The following is a 17,024-nucleotide window of genomic DNA, read 5'->3' on the forward strand; positions in this document are numbered from 1 at the left end:
TCAATTGCAACACCCAGAGGAATAAAAATACATTTCACAAAATAGGGGAATGCCGCGATCGGGCGGTTTTGACCTACCTGCGCGTAGCCGGCATCACCAGACTCTATGAGACTCCAGCTACATCTTATGAAGCCAAGAACCTGACTGTTTGTAACTGTTTGCGTCCTGTTTCTTGTGCTTTTTACTGAGGGCAATCATATTAATCCATGATATCAATTGCAACACCCAGAGGAATAAAAATACATTTCACAAAATAGGGAATACAAGCGTCGGCGGACTTTGACCTACACCAGTAGCCGGCATCACCAGACTCTATGAGACTCCAGCTACATCTTATGAAGCCAAGAACCTGACTGTTTGTAACTGTTTTGCGTCCTGTTTCTTGTGCTTTTTACTGAGGGCAATCATATTAATCATTGATATCAATTGCAACACCCAGAGGGAATAAAATACATTTCACAAAATAGGGAATGCAGCGATCGTGCGGACTTTGACCTACACCATCTTAGCCGGCATCACCAGACTCTATGAGACTCCAGCTACATCTTATGAAGCCAAGAACCTGACTGTTTGTAACTGTTTTGCGTCCTGTTTCTTGTGCTTTTTTTTACTGAGGGCAATCATATTAATCATTGATATCAATTGCAACACCAGAGGAATAAAAATACATTTTACAAAATAGGGGAATGCAGCGATCGTCGGACTTTGACCTACCCTGCGCAGTAGCCCGCCACGAGACTATGAGACTCCGCGACATTTTACACAAAAAACAAGCTTGCAGAACTGGTGTCAAAATATGCAACTATCAAAGCGCATCATTGTGCATGTTGGAGACAAATGACATCTACAGAGAACAGCTGTATGTCAAAGAAGATTTCAAGGAACTTTTTCTCGGCCCTATATGAGCTTGGAATACAAATTTTCATCAGTGGCCCTCTCCCAGCAGAGGAAGCTTTGTATTTTCCAGACTATTCAGTTTAAACACCTGGCTCGCAAAAACATGCTTTTCAGTTGGGATGAATTTTATTGACAATTTTAACCTTTTTTGGAATCGCAGGGAATACTTCAGACCAAATAGCACAGAGCTGAGTTGGACTGGGGCCAAGATCTTAACCGAATACTATCACCTCTCTCTCCTGCACCCAACATTTTTTCTGCCAACCTTTGAGCCGAGCCTCTGATAAGCGCTCAGTGGCCATACAGACGGAACAAGCGGATGACATCAACAACTCAGCTAAACCAAAACACTCTGCACAGGCTGAAACAGAGATATGCCCAACCTGCCCTGCTGTGGGGCCCTCTGATAACCACCCGCTAGCCTCCACTGAAATGCAGACCTTGGAGAAACATAAACAACCAGCTCAACAATGCCAAGCCATGTCCACTGGACAAGATAAGATGGGTGCTGCTAAAATGACTCAAAGTCAATCACTGGCGTCAAACTCCCTGGAATCTCAGCAAACAAATGGATGTGATGAGCATGAGGAGATAGCACCTATCAAAGCTGCTGAGAGGATATCAGAAAGGAAGGGTCATGTTGTAACACCAGTACCAATACCCCTCCCCACCTCCGTTAGACTCCTTGTCACCACAAAGACACAACAACATGGAATACACTACTGGAATACATGCTGAAAGCGAGCATCTGCAACAAACTTCCCAGAACCTCAGCAGGCAGATGGAGACTCTGGATCAATTTTCAACCCCAACCTCCTTGATTTCCCATCACCACCCACACCCAATCACGTCCCCACCCAATCAAACTCCCCCAGGCCACACAAACCCCCTAATCTCCCATCCCCATCCCCACCCCTTCATCCCACCACCCACTCAAACTCCACAGGATCCCCTGAATACCCATCACCATCCCCACCCAAGCACATGATGTTCCCTGCAAGAATGGAGAGACTGCTACCAGTAGCCATGCAGAGTTTTACTAGCCCAAGATCATTAGCACCAAAAGAAGCTAAGGGCACCTCCACCCCCCCCCCTCCCCCGTTTAGAAGGATCTCTTAAGCAGCAGCAACCTCTTAGTTCATTTTCTCAGCCGGCATATAGCATGGAATGTGCAGTGGAAAATACAGATGGCAGCAGCAGGGGACAATTATATGATGACTGTATTGCATGATATTCTCAGGGTCCCTGCAATATAAATGGTACTGACAGTAGTTTTGAGAACATGCGGGACCCAGTAAGCCCATGACATTCTCTATTCCTGTATTGACAAGAAATAGAACACAAATGCATCGAGCTTATAGGGTAAACCAGTCCAATCTCCTACCCGTACCACATCAACCTCAGATTTCCCCATGGATCATATTTCCCCAACACTTAAACTAACAAAACTAGCACTCCTAAATATCAGATCTCTTTCAAACAAATCATTCTTAATTCATGATCTAATTTGCACACACAACCTTGATTTTTTACTTTTAACTGAGACATGGTTAGATCAAGCAAACAGTGCTGCTACTCTCATCGAATCAGCTCCCCAAACTTCAGTTTTTGAGTGCTACCAGAGCAAATAAAAAGAGGTGGGGGATAGCCACAATTTTCAAGACGCGTCTTTTCAGTGTAATCAGTCGTCATTCGGTGACTTTACTTCATTTGAATATCTGTGTGCATGCATTAAGTCTTCTCCTCAGATTTTATTACTGACAATTTACAGGCCTCCAAAACATTCAGCTAAAGTTTTTCTTGAAGAGCTAGGTGAACTGCTATCAGTTGTTTGCATAGAGTATGACTGTCTTATTATATCAGGGGATCTAAACTTGCATGTGGATAATCCTGAAAACAATTATGCCAAGGAATTCATTGCACTAATCGATACTTTCTCCCTAACACAGCATGTACAGGGGCCAACACACTCCCTCGGCCATACCCTCGACCTTGTTATCACAAAGGGTCTCGATGTCTCTACAGCTGTTAAAGACCTGGCCTTATCTGATCATGTTTGCGTGTTCTTTGATGTGTCTATGTCCCCACACACTCAAAACACAGCTATGATGGTAAAAGGAGAATCATAAATGATCAGACAAGTGCTCTCTTTGAGCAAGCACTTTCACTAAAGTCAAGTCAACTGTCAGACTCTGAAGACTTATTTGATCACTTTAATGCAAAATGGCAAACATTATGGATGACATTGCTCCATTACAATTCAAGAAAGTTAAGGACAAACAGAAAGCACCATGGAGGCAAAATCCAGCAGTTAAACTTCTAAAAAGAGAGTGTAGGAAGACTGAAAGAAAATGGCGTAAATACAAACTTCAGATCCACTATGAAATCCATAAAGAGATGCTCCTTTTATATAACTCTGAAATATGCAAAGCAAGACAGTCTTTCTTTTCTAACATTATCAATAGAAGTTCAAATAACACTCGTATTCTATTTTCAACTGTTGATAAGTTAACAAATCCCCCCTCACAATTAGCACCTGAACTTCTCTCAACTAATAAATGCAATGAGTTTTCATCTTTTTTTAAAGGTAAAATTGACAAAATCAGACTCAACATATCTGCTCAATTACAAATTCAACAACCTGAACTTCCAGCAACAAACAGAGGGAAACTAAACTTGATGTCAGAGTTCAGCTTGATAGACTACGAAACACTTGAAAAAAGCGGTACAGAATCTCAGCCCTTCCACATGTGTCTTAGACACTCTGCCTACCAATTTCTTCAAAACTGTTTTTCACCTCATAGCGGCGGATGTCCTTCAAATTGTAAATGTATCATTGCTGTCTGGCACTTTTCCTAAGTCACTGAAAACAGCTGTTGTAAAGCCACTTCTCAAGAAGAATAACCTGGATGCCTCCATGCTAAACAATTACAGGCCCATATCCAATCTACCTTTTATTGGCAAAATTATTGAAAAAGTAGTCTTTAATCAATTAACCACCTTCCTAACATCAAATGGGTATTTTGATTACTTTCAGTCTGGTTTTTCCGGGCAAATCACAGCACTGAAACAGCTCTCATTAAAGTTTCCAATGACATACGCCTCAACACAGATTCAGGTAAAACATCAGTCCTAGTGCTACTGGACCTTAGTGCAGCATTTGACACTGTTGATCACAATATTTTACTACACAGACTAGAACACTGGGTTGGATTTACAGGCATAGTTATCAGCTGGCTAAAATCATATCTACAAGAAAGGAGCTTCTTTGTTGCCATCGAAACTGTACCTCAACACCAACGTCCTTGACCTGTGGTGTTCCCCAGGGTCGATCTTGGGGCCACTATTATTCAACCTCTATATGCTCCCACTTGGACAAATCATTCAAAATAATTTGATTTCATATCATAGCTATGCAGATGACACACAAATTTACTTAGCTCTATCACCAAACAACTATGGTCCTCTTGAATCTATGTGTCAGTGTATAGAACAAATCAACACCTGGATGTCTCAAAATTTTCTTCAGCTGAACAAAGAAAAAACTGAAGTAATTATATTTGGTAAAAATGAGGAAAGACTTAGGGTTGCCACTCTCCTTGACACAAAAAAGGGTTGAAGGCAAAGGATACTGTTAAAAACCTTGGTGTATTAATTGACAGTGATCTAAATTTCAACAGCCACATGAAAGCGATAACTAAATCAGCTTTTTACCACCTCAAAATATTGTCAAACTCAGAGGGCTGATGTCAAAACATGACTTAGAAAAACTCATTCATGCATTTATCTCCAGCAGGGTTGATTACTGCAATGGACTGTTCACAGGCCTTCCTAAAAAGACTATTAAACAGCTTCAGGTGATACAAAATGCAGCAGCTAGGACTCTAACAAAAACTAAAAGAACTGACCACATTACTCCAATTCTTAAGTCCTTGCACTGGCTTCCAGTAAGTCACAGAATTGACTTTAAAGCACTATTGCTTGTTTATAAATCAGTAAATGGAGCAGGACCTAAATACTTGTCAGACATGCTTCAGCAGTACACACCTTCTCGTCCTCTCAGGTCCCAGGTGAAAAACCTGCTAGTAAAACCTACAGTTAGAACTAAACATGGTGAAGCAGCTTTTAGCTGCTATGCGGCTCAGCTGTGGAACCAACTTTCGGATGACATTAAAAAGGCCCCAACTGTAGCCAGTTTTAAATCTAGACTTAAGACCAAACTGTTCTCAGACGGCTTTCTGCTAACTGTGCCGAGTTACAAATTCTGAATCTGCCTCGATAATTATTCTACTTTGTCTTTTTGTTACTTTTTTTACTACTTTTGCCTTTGTTTTTGCTTACTAATTATTCTTTATTTTTAAATGATTTTACCTTGTGTTTTATGTTTTCTTTTTATTATGATCTTTACCTTTTAACTATTCTTTGACTATATTGCCCTTCTATGCTTTTATTTGTTATTATCGTTTGGTTTTGTTTATGTAAAGCACATTGAATGACCTCTGTGTATGAAATGTGCTATATAAATAAACTTGACTTGACTTGACTTGACTTGACTTGACTAAAGAACCAGAACTTGAGTGTAGTTTTTTTGCTGGGTCCCAGGCCATGTTGGTCTGAGGGGAAATGAGAAACCGGACAGTGCTGCTAAGCAATCCCTCAATGAAGAAGTCACAGAATGTCAAATCCCTGCCCCAGACCTTAAACCTATACTGAACTCTTACATCTCAGATAAGTGGCAATCTGGGATTAATGTACCAACAATAAGCAAGGAATGTGAATTTTGGCACATTTTCATGATCCACTGGGTCGTTATGGGCCACACAAAATACGGTGTTGCTAAAATTACTCCTATTGTGGCTATTAGAGACATGCGTTCATGAGTATCCAGCTACATTCAATGAGTTAAGTAAAATACATTCACACACACAAAAAAAAACATCACTAATGTTGTGGACATTCCTTTATTCTGAGATACATCAATAGGCTCTCAAAACAATCCCAAACAGACATAAGGTCTTTATAGAACAAATCCATATAGATTATTTGTCAAATAAACCAGTAAAACTGAATTAGGGGATGGAAGATATAACATTCACACTCATAGCTCATATTTTTAAAATAAATCAGTGAAAAAGTATCCTGACAAACAAGCAGCATTTTAATGCCTTAGTCATATTTCATAATTTCAATGATAGCCCAGTTTGAGAGGTGCAAGACGCGTGACATTATTTATTTTTGCAGCCAATCACTGCTATTGTTTTATTTTATTGATCTGATTTTAGTCATAGAAGCTAAATTCGAAGGCAGGCCACAGGTAAAATCCAACAAACCGCATTCACCCCGCAAGGCAATAGTTGAATAGAGCTTTTGAGGTATTGCCACTGCTCCAACACTGAAAGGCACTGTTAGAATGCTTGGATCAAGCCAGGTTCAGCATAGCGTATGTCACTGTCTGCTCACGTTGGTGACCGGACCAGGGCAAGCACACTTTCGCAGTTCCCGCCGGAAATGCAGTCTAGTTAAAAATGCAACACTTTTTCCAAACTTGTCAAGTTTGCAGAGGATTAGGTTCGAAGATGTAAACAGTAGAAAATCACTTTTCTACAGCAAAGTCTACAGGAAGGACAGGAAGATGCTTTACCCTGCCATGGTATCAATAACCTCAGTTCAAGCTGGAAATCCAGAAATTGTGAAAGGGGATAAATGGTGGAGGGGGGCTGGTGATTGGCTGCGGAACAGTTAAAGGTTGTATCAGCAGTGGTGGGGTAACGTCACTTCTGTTGACGTTCAAACAAAACTAGCTCGCTACTCCCTCCCCCTCCCTCCTTTGAAACTCTCCTGAATGTGCATCTCGTCGGTTATTGGTTGGAACACTTTATTTTGCCTTTGAGTGGTTGGCAACTCTTGTTGGTAGCAATTGTTTTTGTGAGCAGATCTCAGAGCCTAGGCTGCCTACAGTTTTTTTGAAGGCCTGCTTATGGGGCGGGCAGCTTTTGGGCCTGCAATCACTGATACAACCTTTAAGTATATGCAAAGAGTATTACTCTGTGAGAATGTGACTCTAATCTCCCTTAAACAGAAGAGTGTAACAAGACATAATTTGGTAAATGCAGTGTACAGGGCACCCCCCAGGGTTGTGCAAGTGAAATTTAAGACTTTTAAGACCTTTTAATGGCACTTATATGAAGTTTAATGCCAACTTCAGAGTTGAAGGGACGAGTCGTTTTAAAGACTAGTAGTGCAAGTATGTTAATTAAAAGAGGTGGACGTAATCAAATATGTTCCTTAAAATGACAAGACTGTCAACTAAAAGCATGCAAACAGATAAATATATCAAATTATGGATCAGTATTGGAAGACCCATCTGTATTATACAAACACAATGATTGGGTTGAAAAGTCTAAATATAAGATGAACATATGAATCTCTAATCTGCTAAGTGTAAATAATTGGTTCTGTTGCTGTTCACATCTGAATTGGCCAAAGGAAAAGAGGCAGCCAATGAATTAGCAAAGAAAGTTTCTCTGCGAGGACTCTAGCACACCGTGACAATCATTGTGTCAGGATGTGACTCTAGACTCGCTCACAGACATTGGGCTACTGGTTGTGGGTGTATAATAATAAGGTAACACTTTTCGGTAAGGGTACATGAACTATCATGAATTCATGCATGAATTAATTTATGATTTACGTATTACTTCATTCCTTAATATCTCATGAATCATCAGAAATTTATATGAGTTCATAGTTTGTCATTTATGACCTCATACATGAACAACACATCAACTAAAGCATTAAGTATGGTGAGCACATCATTATGATGATTTATTAAGAATGATTATTATGATTTCTTTTTCTGCCAAAAATGTTGTCATCACTACTCAAATTCTGATTGGAACACAACTTATGCAGTTCTCTAAACACATGCCATTGTTCACACTTGAGGGGTCACAAACATGATGAACTCATGAGTAATTAACCTAACATCCATGTAATCATGATGATCATGCATAAGAAATTAGACCAGAATCATGATCATGCATTAGAATTAGACCAGAAGAATGCTAGACCAGTAGGCCTAGCATTGCCGGTCCGAAGTCAACTTGAAGGTTTCTGCACAACACTTTATGAATGAGGCCCCTGGTTCTGACCATTTGGGTGATGCCCGAGCATGACTCCTCTTTATCATACTTGACTATACTGAGTAGGCCTATCAATGCAATTTTATATTGTGTTGTAGGCCTAGCCTATATAAAACACTGTTTTATGAGTAGGCTAGGCTAGTAGGCTAGACCCAGCCTATTCATTTCAGCATTCTTTAGTGTTGGTTTTCAAGGTGCTTTACATTTTTACAGCACCAAGCAGTCTGAATTTATTGTAAATAAATGTGTTTATTGTAGATGTGTTTATTCATCTACATTTAAGGAACAAATATTTTAATATTTATTTAAATTTAATATTTTCTATATAAATTCAAAAAATATTTTTAATTTATATAGATTTCTTAATAATTATAATAATTAATAATTAATTATAATAATTATATAATAATTAAAAATAATTAATAATTAATTAGTCGACATGTCGACATTAAACTCGACATTTCGAGAATAAAAGTGAAATATCATATCTACTTTAATCTCGATCTAATGCAATCTATGCTGACATTAAACTCGCAATAGGCCCTACTGTTTAAACATAGCCTACACAGTTTAAGCTATGTAGCCTTCACTAATACACACTATGTTACATGAAAAATGGGCTTCAAATAGGTGTTATTTCGGATAGATTGCTAGATAGCAGATATTCAGATAGATTGGGTCTTGTCTGTTACAGTAACTGATCATTGCCGTCATCGTGAAGTGCTGTCTCGCGGTTATGGAAATACCATGCACTATGCCGTTTAGGCTAAATAGCTAGAACAATATATGTATCCAATGATATAATGTTTCTATACAAAATGTTATTTCACTCTGTTTTACGTGGGTAAGGCCACTGCAGATCCAAATAACTGCCCTTCATGACCCACAGGCCGTCACTCTCCATAGGATAACATCTAAAACTGCTTTTCCATGTCTCACCTGCAATACGTATAGGATTCTAGAAACACAGGTAGGCCTATAGCCTAAGCATATATACTATTTTGATCCCGTGAGAGAATATGTGTGCATGCAGTGGCGTCATGCCCATTGAAATAAAGGGGGCACGTGCCCCCTCGGATTTTTCCTCCCTGATATTTTTTTTATCACAACTTTGTTCCTATTATGCTCCATAATAAGCCAGAGCCTATAACGACTCAAATGTATTCTTCTGGATGTGTAATAAACCGTACCAAAATAGCTGAAGACCGGTCAACAACATCAGCCCTTTTCCTAAAATTGGTGTCTGTGTATGTTCCCGTAACAACTCATTGCGTACACTCGCAATGTTTTGCTTGTGTTGAACTTCTACAGTTAACTTTAGGATACCGTTTGAACTGTTACAGTTACAGTTTAAACAGATACCGTCAATGGTGTTGAAGTGGTAAGTAGACTAGGCTAAGCAATAAAAAGTTGTGGAATTATTTGTGGTTGACCTGGAAATGTTGACTTTTGACTATGGATTTGATGTTGGCCGCGAATTCAGAGCATTACGTTAACGTTAGCCTACATGGTGTCAGTGTAACGTAGCCTAGGCTAGCCTCTTACAAATATTACACATAGCAGTAGTATTAAGTCTCCTGGTTCAATTGTTTCCAGTTTAATGGGGTGTTCAATTTGCAGTGACTACAAAATCCAACCTAATAACATTAGGCCTACCAAGGCATCGCGTTGGATGTTTCTCCACTTGTTCTCTTCACGTATCTGGCAGCTTATCCATGTAGTGAAAAGGGATAGGGTATCCGTTCAAAATGAGCTCCTAAAGTTGTTTTATATAAATAGGATTGCTATGACCGTGATGTAGAGGGCAAGAAAGTATAATAGTCTCTCTCGTGTGCTCATAACTTATTATCAGGTCACTTGCTCATGATTTGCAACTTACAAATGAGGTGGCCTATTGCTTGCCATAATGGTAATGAAAAATAGATTAGGCTAGTAGGCCTAGTAAAATATTCAAATATTTTGTGTTAACCTTACTCAGCACTGAAACCTATCAAACTTCTTTCAAAATCCTTCATCACATGAATTAAGATTAAAATAATTTAATTTCTGAGCACACAAATTCAGACCTCAGAACCTTTTTTAATGTAAGATTGTTCTTAGGTCACATATCAATTTAAAATAATAACTGCAATGGTACTGTTTTTAAAATCATGTGTAGTAGGCCTAAGTGTAAATGTGTGTGTCAAAACATGCTTTAATGAGCTTACACTTTAATGAGCTGAATTTGAGCTTACAGTTCTTTCACCAACCTATGTGTTTTACATTAACTTAGAATAGATACAAAATAGATACTTTAGCTTAGTCCTATTAGACTAAGGAGCCTAGACCTAGACCTAGATAGAGGAGGGTTGCTGCTTGCTCTGTTAAGGTATTTCTGTCCCTCCCAAACAGCATTGAAATGGTATGTTTAGCAGCCAGAATTTCAAAATTTCCAGAGGGAGAAATCTCCGGCCCCCTTCTAACATAACCCCCAAAAAAAGGCTGATTGTGCCCCCCCTGAATTTTGTCTTGCATGACGCCTCTGTGTGCATGCGCTTTATTTATGCACTATGTGTGCATATGTGTGCATGTAGGCTACTAGCCTACATGGGGTGGTCGGGAGGACAGCTTCATTCGTCCCTCCATAGACATTCAGCAATAGGCTGTTTTGCATCCATTACAAACAAGCAACGTGAAAGTCTAGGATTGGGGAGAGCGCCTAGTATGCCTAGTCTAGTGCATAAGCATGAAGTTGAACCTTTAGATGAAAAACAACACTTTAATAATAGTTACGCTTTGGTTAAAAAGCGTCAGCCAAATGTAATGTAATGTAATAATAGGCCTACAATAAATAAATAAACCGCTAATGACGTTTAGGCTACTTTTGACCATCGCATTTATCGCCTGTAACTCCGTGATAAGGACCTAACAGCAAAGTATTTGGCTGAGCAACGTAGGTATGTTCTATGTTTTGTCCACATGATATAGGCCTATGTCTAATCATTGTTGCACTCGAACACTCTGAATCATTGTTGCACTTGTTGCATTGTTTCATTCGTCCTCCCTTTCAATCGTCGCGAGCGGTCGTTCTCTCTCCAAACTAACTTTATTCTCAAAATGTTGAGTTTAATGTGGACACGTCGAGATTAAAGTCGATACGTTGAGATTAAAGTCGATATTACATTTCAACTTTATTCTCGAAATGTCGAGTTTAATGTTGACATGGCGACTTTAAAGTCGACATGTCGAGTTTAATCTCGTCATGAGGGGAGAGCGGTGTGGAGCTGAGATGGCAGGAAGTGACGCTGGAGTGAGGTGGAGATGGGGGGAGAGGACCCGGGAGAAACGAACAGAGGAGACTGGTACACAGTTACGCGAAATTTCAAAAGGAAAAAGAAAAGAAGCCGCGATGGTGATAATGATAATCGTTATGAGTCGGATGTGGATAGTAGTTTCAGCGCATCTCAAAGTAGAGGAGATGAGTTTAAGGTAAAAGCTCCAGTTTGATTCTCCTGGTTCTGTCAACTCATTGAAGCTGACGAAAGCTTTGCATGATACTGTAGGTACTGTGCATGTTAATCCACTTAGGGATGGTAGTTTGTTGATTACATGTTCTGATGCCAAACAGAGAGAAAGTTTGATTAAAATGACAACTTTGGAAGGGAAGAAAGTCAAGTGTTTTGTTTGGGGTCGAAAGAAAACATTACAAGGGGTTATTACAGGGGTTTCAACAGATGTGCCCATTGAAGAGATCTTGGAAAATGTATCAAGAGCTAAAGTGATAAAAGCTAGACGACTGATGTATAATAATAATGGAACAAAACAGGAGAGCTTATCTATCTGGTTACAATTTCAGGAGGAAGTTTTGCCAACAAGAATTAAAGTAGGGTTCATGAGTTTCCAGGTGCGACCGTATGTTCCCCCTCCCCTAAGGTGTTTTAAATGCCAACGATTTGGCCATGTAGCAGCGGTTTGTAGAGGCAAACAACGGTGTGGTAAATGTGTGGGGGAAGATCATGAATATGGCAAATGCAATGAAGGTACAAAAGTCAAATGCTGTAACTGTGGGGGTGAGCATAGTGCTGTATATAAAGGGTGTGAGGCGCACAAACGAGCGGCCGAAGTACAGAGAGTCAGAGTGGAAGAAAAGCTGACATATGCTGAAGCCATTAAAGAAGTGAATGCAAAGAGGAGTATGGTAGTATCACCAATAGCGAGAACGCTTGAGCAGAGTCAAGACCAGAGATACAACAAAGTCAGAAGAGATTTTGAGAGACCTACAGTAGTCAAGCCTAGTATTGGAGTGGATAGTGTTGTGTTTGTAGCATTCTTGGCAGAGGTAGTCAATTATTCAGCCCAAACTCAAAGCAGAACAGAGAGGATTAAGATTATCATAAAGGCAGCACAAAAATACCTTAATATGGGGGAAGTAACAGTGGACGCAATAAATGAGACACTTATAGCAGGGACACAGGATATTCAGCCATCATGTGGAGAGTCTTAATGGTTTTAGCAATTCTGCAGTGGAATGAGTCTCTGCTCTAATGGGCAGGAATTTAAAAAGTTTATTGAGGAAAGGAGTGAAAAACCTAGTGTTATCTGTGTGCAAGAAACAGGGCTTAGGCCTCACTTAGATTTTATACTTCATGGGTATGTGGCTATAAGCAGGGACAGGGAAAGTGGCACTGGAGGTGGTGTAGCTATGTTTATTCAACAGGGAATAGGCTATAAAGTTATAAATATCAGCAAAGACTCTGAGGCGATTGTAGTTGAAGTATGGATAGGAAATACAAGCATAAGGATAGTGAACTATTATAATCCATGTGGGAAGCTAAATAAAGAGGCACTTGAAAAGATAATTGGTGAAGAAACACACAACGCAGTTTGGTGTGGGGATTTTAATGCTCATAGCACACTTTGGGGTGGTGCTCACACTGATAGTAATGGGAGTGTGGTGGAAGAATTTCTAGAGGATCAAGAGCTAATCTGTCTGAATGATGGAAGGGGAACCAGAGTAGATATAGCAAGAGGGTTGGAATCTCCAATTGATCTCACTTTGGTGTCTGAGCAAGTAGCTAGAGTCAGTAAGTGGGATGTTATACAAGATAATACAGTAGGGAGCGACCATTACCCAATAATATGTGAAGTAGGTGTGGGTCCAGTTCAGTTGGAGGAAATAGGTTTTCCTAGATGGAAATTAAAAAACGCCAACTGGGCACTTTATAATATGACATGTAGTATGAGGTTAAAAGGAATTAGTCAAAACAGGCATGATAGTATAGATGGTTTTAATGCAGAAGTAGTTGAAGTCATGCACACTACTGCAGAAGAAGTTATAGGTAAAGGAAGTGGATTAAAACAACACAAGGTAGTTCCCTGGTGGTCAGATGAATGCAATAATGCTATTAAGGCAAGAAACAGAGCTTTTAGAAAAGTTAAAAGATCATTTTCCTTTAATGACCTAATAGAATATAAAAAGTCACAAGCAGAAGTTAGACGAGCTATTAGAAAGGCTAAGCGGAGTTACTGGCAGCAGTTCTGCAATAACATTGGGAGAGAAACACATATTAGCCAAATCTGGGGTATGATAAGAAGGATGGGTGGTATTAGGAGGGAGTATACATTACCAGCTATCAAATATAATAATGAAATTATGATAACAAATAAGGATAAGGCGGAGGCTCTGGCAAAAACATTTGTTAAAGTCCATAGCTCTACAAATCTGACACCTGAAGCTAAGAAAGGTAGAGATGTGATAATGAGAGCACACTCTAACATTTTAATGGTAAAGGACAATTTTGATGGAACACTAAATGTGTCCTTTTCTTTTTTTGTACTAAAAAGAGCATTGGCAGGAGTCAGGGCAACGTCACCTGGTAAGGATGAGATATGTTACAAAATGGTTGAAAACTTAACTCATCAAGCGCAATTAGTGATTCTGCAATTATATAATAAGGTGTGGGAGTCAGGGGTATTGCCATCAGCTTGGAAACACGCTGTTGTTATTCCAATTGGGAAACCTGGAAAAGACAAAGGTGAAACAACTAGCTATAGACCTATCGCACTAACATCTAACTTATGTAAAATAATGGAGCGTATGGTCACTGACAGGTTAACTTACATATTAGAGAGCAGGAACTTGCTTATACCTCAGCAGAGTGGTTTCCGTAGAGGGAGGTCGACTATGGATCCTGTGCTATGTTTAGAGGATGAAATTAGGAAGGCTCAGGTTAAAAAGGAACTGGTAGCTGCTGTCTTCTTTGATGTGGAGAAGGCGTATGATATGTTATGGAAAGAGGGTCTTCTTATTAAATTAGAATCCATGGGTATTGGTGGAAAAATGTTCAACTGGATTATGAATTTTTTGAAGGACAGGACTATAGAGGTAAGAATTGGGCTATCCCACTCCAGGATTTACTCTATAGAAAATGGGGTACCGCAAGGGAGTGTATGCAGTCCTATTTATTTAATATCATGATTAACGAGGTTTTTTCAGAGGTTGATGCTAGACTTGGGAGGTCTTTATATGCAGATGATGGGCATTGTGGGTGAGTGGGCGTAATGACGTATTTGTTGGGAAAAAGCTACAGGCAGCAGTCAGCATTGTTGAGAAGTGGGGAAACAGGAGGGGTTTCCGGTTTTCTGTGGACAAGACACAGGTTATTTGTTTTTCTAAGAAGCGCAATAACCCTACAATACAAGTCACTCTTTATGGGCAATTAGTTAAGCAGGTTCAAAATATAAGGTTTTTAGGTGTGTGGATGGACCATAAACTAACATTTAGAGATCATATTCAGAAAACTGTCACCAAGTGCAAGAAGGCACACAGTAAAATTCCAAGAGTTAAAATGACAGAGTAGACTGTTATTGACTCTAATAGAGTTACATTTACTACAGTTGGAGTAAAATGTACTCTAGCATATTAGTTAAAAAACAGAGTTAAAATCACAAGAGTTAATCATCCACCCCATTTTCTCATTTGGACGCCATTTTAGAAATTTCTTGGGAGATGTTTGCCTAATTATTATTTGGTGTTTTCTTCTGGTTTATTCCAAAGTCATTCGGTAGCTTTAAGATTTTTTTCTGGACTAGGCTACTAAAAAATTACTTGCAAGTTTGTAGGCTAGCATGTGCTACAGTAAAATAGGCAAATACTGCTAAGCTATCACCCATAAACCAGGCTATAAACGGAGTCTCTGTTATCAAGCCTATAGCTGTTCACAAAGAATAGTCAAAGCGAACAAACATTATAATAATAATTATTATTATTATTGTATGTTTGTTACATGCAAGTGTGTAAGGGCTCAGACAAATTACTAACTGGCGGAACGTGCCCTCTGGCATCTCACGTCAGAGACGAACGTTAGTAGCCTATCACCCACTTCCTTCCATTTGAGAGAATGCAGCGACGCGACGGAGCCTGGTTAGAAGAATCTCTCTGAAGTGCAGTTGAAGGTGAGTAGATGTTCATCTAAAATACACTTACTAGAGATTTATTTCACATGTTCCGTAGTATGCCTCGAAAATGATAAACGATAAGCGGTGACGCGAAAGAGCAGTGTAACTTAACGTAAATGTATGGTCAAGATATAATTCTGAAATGTGTTGACCTTCAGGGGCTAACGTTAAGTTAACTGCTAACGAAGGTTGAAAGTTAACATGAACGTTAACGTTACCTCTGTGTGACATGAGCTACATGTCAATTCGTGCTCCTGTATTGTACAATGCTAGACGTTTTTTTTTATCATGTTAATATTTACTCAACCAAATATGATACCAGTATAATCGTCTTTAATGGTCAACATTGACTTGGTTAGCCTATCAGCCAACGTAGCTCTCATTGGCAGCTTAGCGTAATGCAAATCAGATATCAAATAAAGGCTATGGTTAGCTTAATGAGGTAACAGTTACTGTTGTTAGCTACTTAACATTAACGGTCATTAATAGGGCAAATTAGCTTAAAGTTCATGCTCTACCAAAAAGCTTGTTTCACGTAAAACAGGCATCCATAAGCATGAATTTGGCCTTAACAAGTTGGTAATTTCAAAACTAGCTGCATTAATTTACTATCAAGGACACACATGTGTTGATTGCTGAATGTGCATCATTGATAGCATAGAAGACACGTGTTCAGTGCAAAGTGCCAACAGGTGCACGTGCCACATTTACTAGTTTAGTCAGTGTCACTGAGATAGTTGTTACCTGTTTTTTTTTTTAAGAAAGTGTTTTAAAAGTAGTGTTGATTTTGTCTGAATGTTTGATTTTATGTTTTCTCAGGATGTTGGTGAAAGTTAAATACCAGGCAGACCAGATACATTAAAATGGTGGAAACTGATGCCACTCTAGAGGATTTCTTTAACCAAGGTAATGATTTATTCAATTGTTGCATTGTTTAAGTCTATTGTCAGTTTTCTTTTGTAATGTTATGTTAATTTTTATTTTAGTGTTCATGAAATTTGATATTGAAGCCAAACACCAAGCTGGGCTAAAATGTATGATGAGTTTGGTACAGAAGATTGACAACTATGTGTCTGAAGATGTGGTGAAGGATCCAAATTGTGGTGTATTAAAGCTGAAGCCTGCAGAAGATGATGGTGAGTTGTAATATGGAATGTAGTTAAAACTTGGTACAAGTTTTGTGAATATATCAACAGCTGTTGCAACACATTGTTTTGATGGAATTCCACTCTGTGGGGTTTGTGGATGTTGATTATGTCCGTCTTTGAGCTTATTTAGTGTTTAAAAATCTCAGCCATCAAAGACTACATGACATACAGCCGTCACAGGTACTGGACATGACTATATTACTGATTTATTCTGTCCTCTGCTTTGTAGTAGATGCATTATGTGATTCAGATGACACCACTGCCTTGTCTCCAAATAAGCCCAAGGGAGATGATGGGGTAGAGCAAGTAAGTGGCATTTTTTCCCTAGTTAAATATTGGTAAAATCTTAATGCTAACCATTAACACAAAGGTAACCTAAACTGAAACCCACACTGAGGTA

At 39.1% G+C, this 17,024-nt stretch overlaps 1 non-coding gene across 1 annotated transcript; it reads right to left on the reverse strand.

The window, feature by feature from the left end:
* Nucleotides 1–7,344: 7,344 nt before the first annotated feature.
* Nucleotides 7,345–7,481, reverse strand: LOC125291471. Its single transcript, XR_007192997.1, has one exon. It is a non-coding gene; the product is annotated as a small nucleolar RNA SNORA3/SNORA45 family (small nucleolar RNA).
* Between the last annotated feature and the right edge of the window lie 9,543 nt (nt 7,482–17,024).

This window comes from Alosa alosa, chromosome 2 (genome assembly GCF_017589495.1).
Source record: "Alosa alosa isolate M-15738 ecotype Scorff River chromosome 2, AALO_Geno_1.1, whole genome shotgun sequence".
NCBI lineage: Eukaryota > Metazoa > Chordata > Actinopteri > Clupeiformes > Clupeidae > Alosa > Alosa alosa.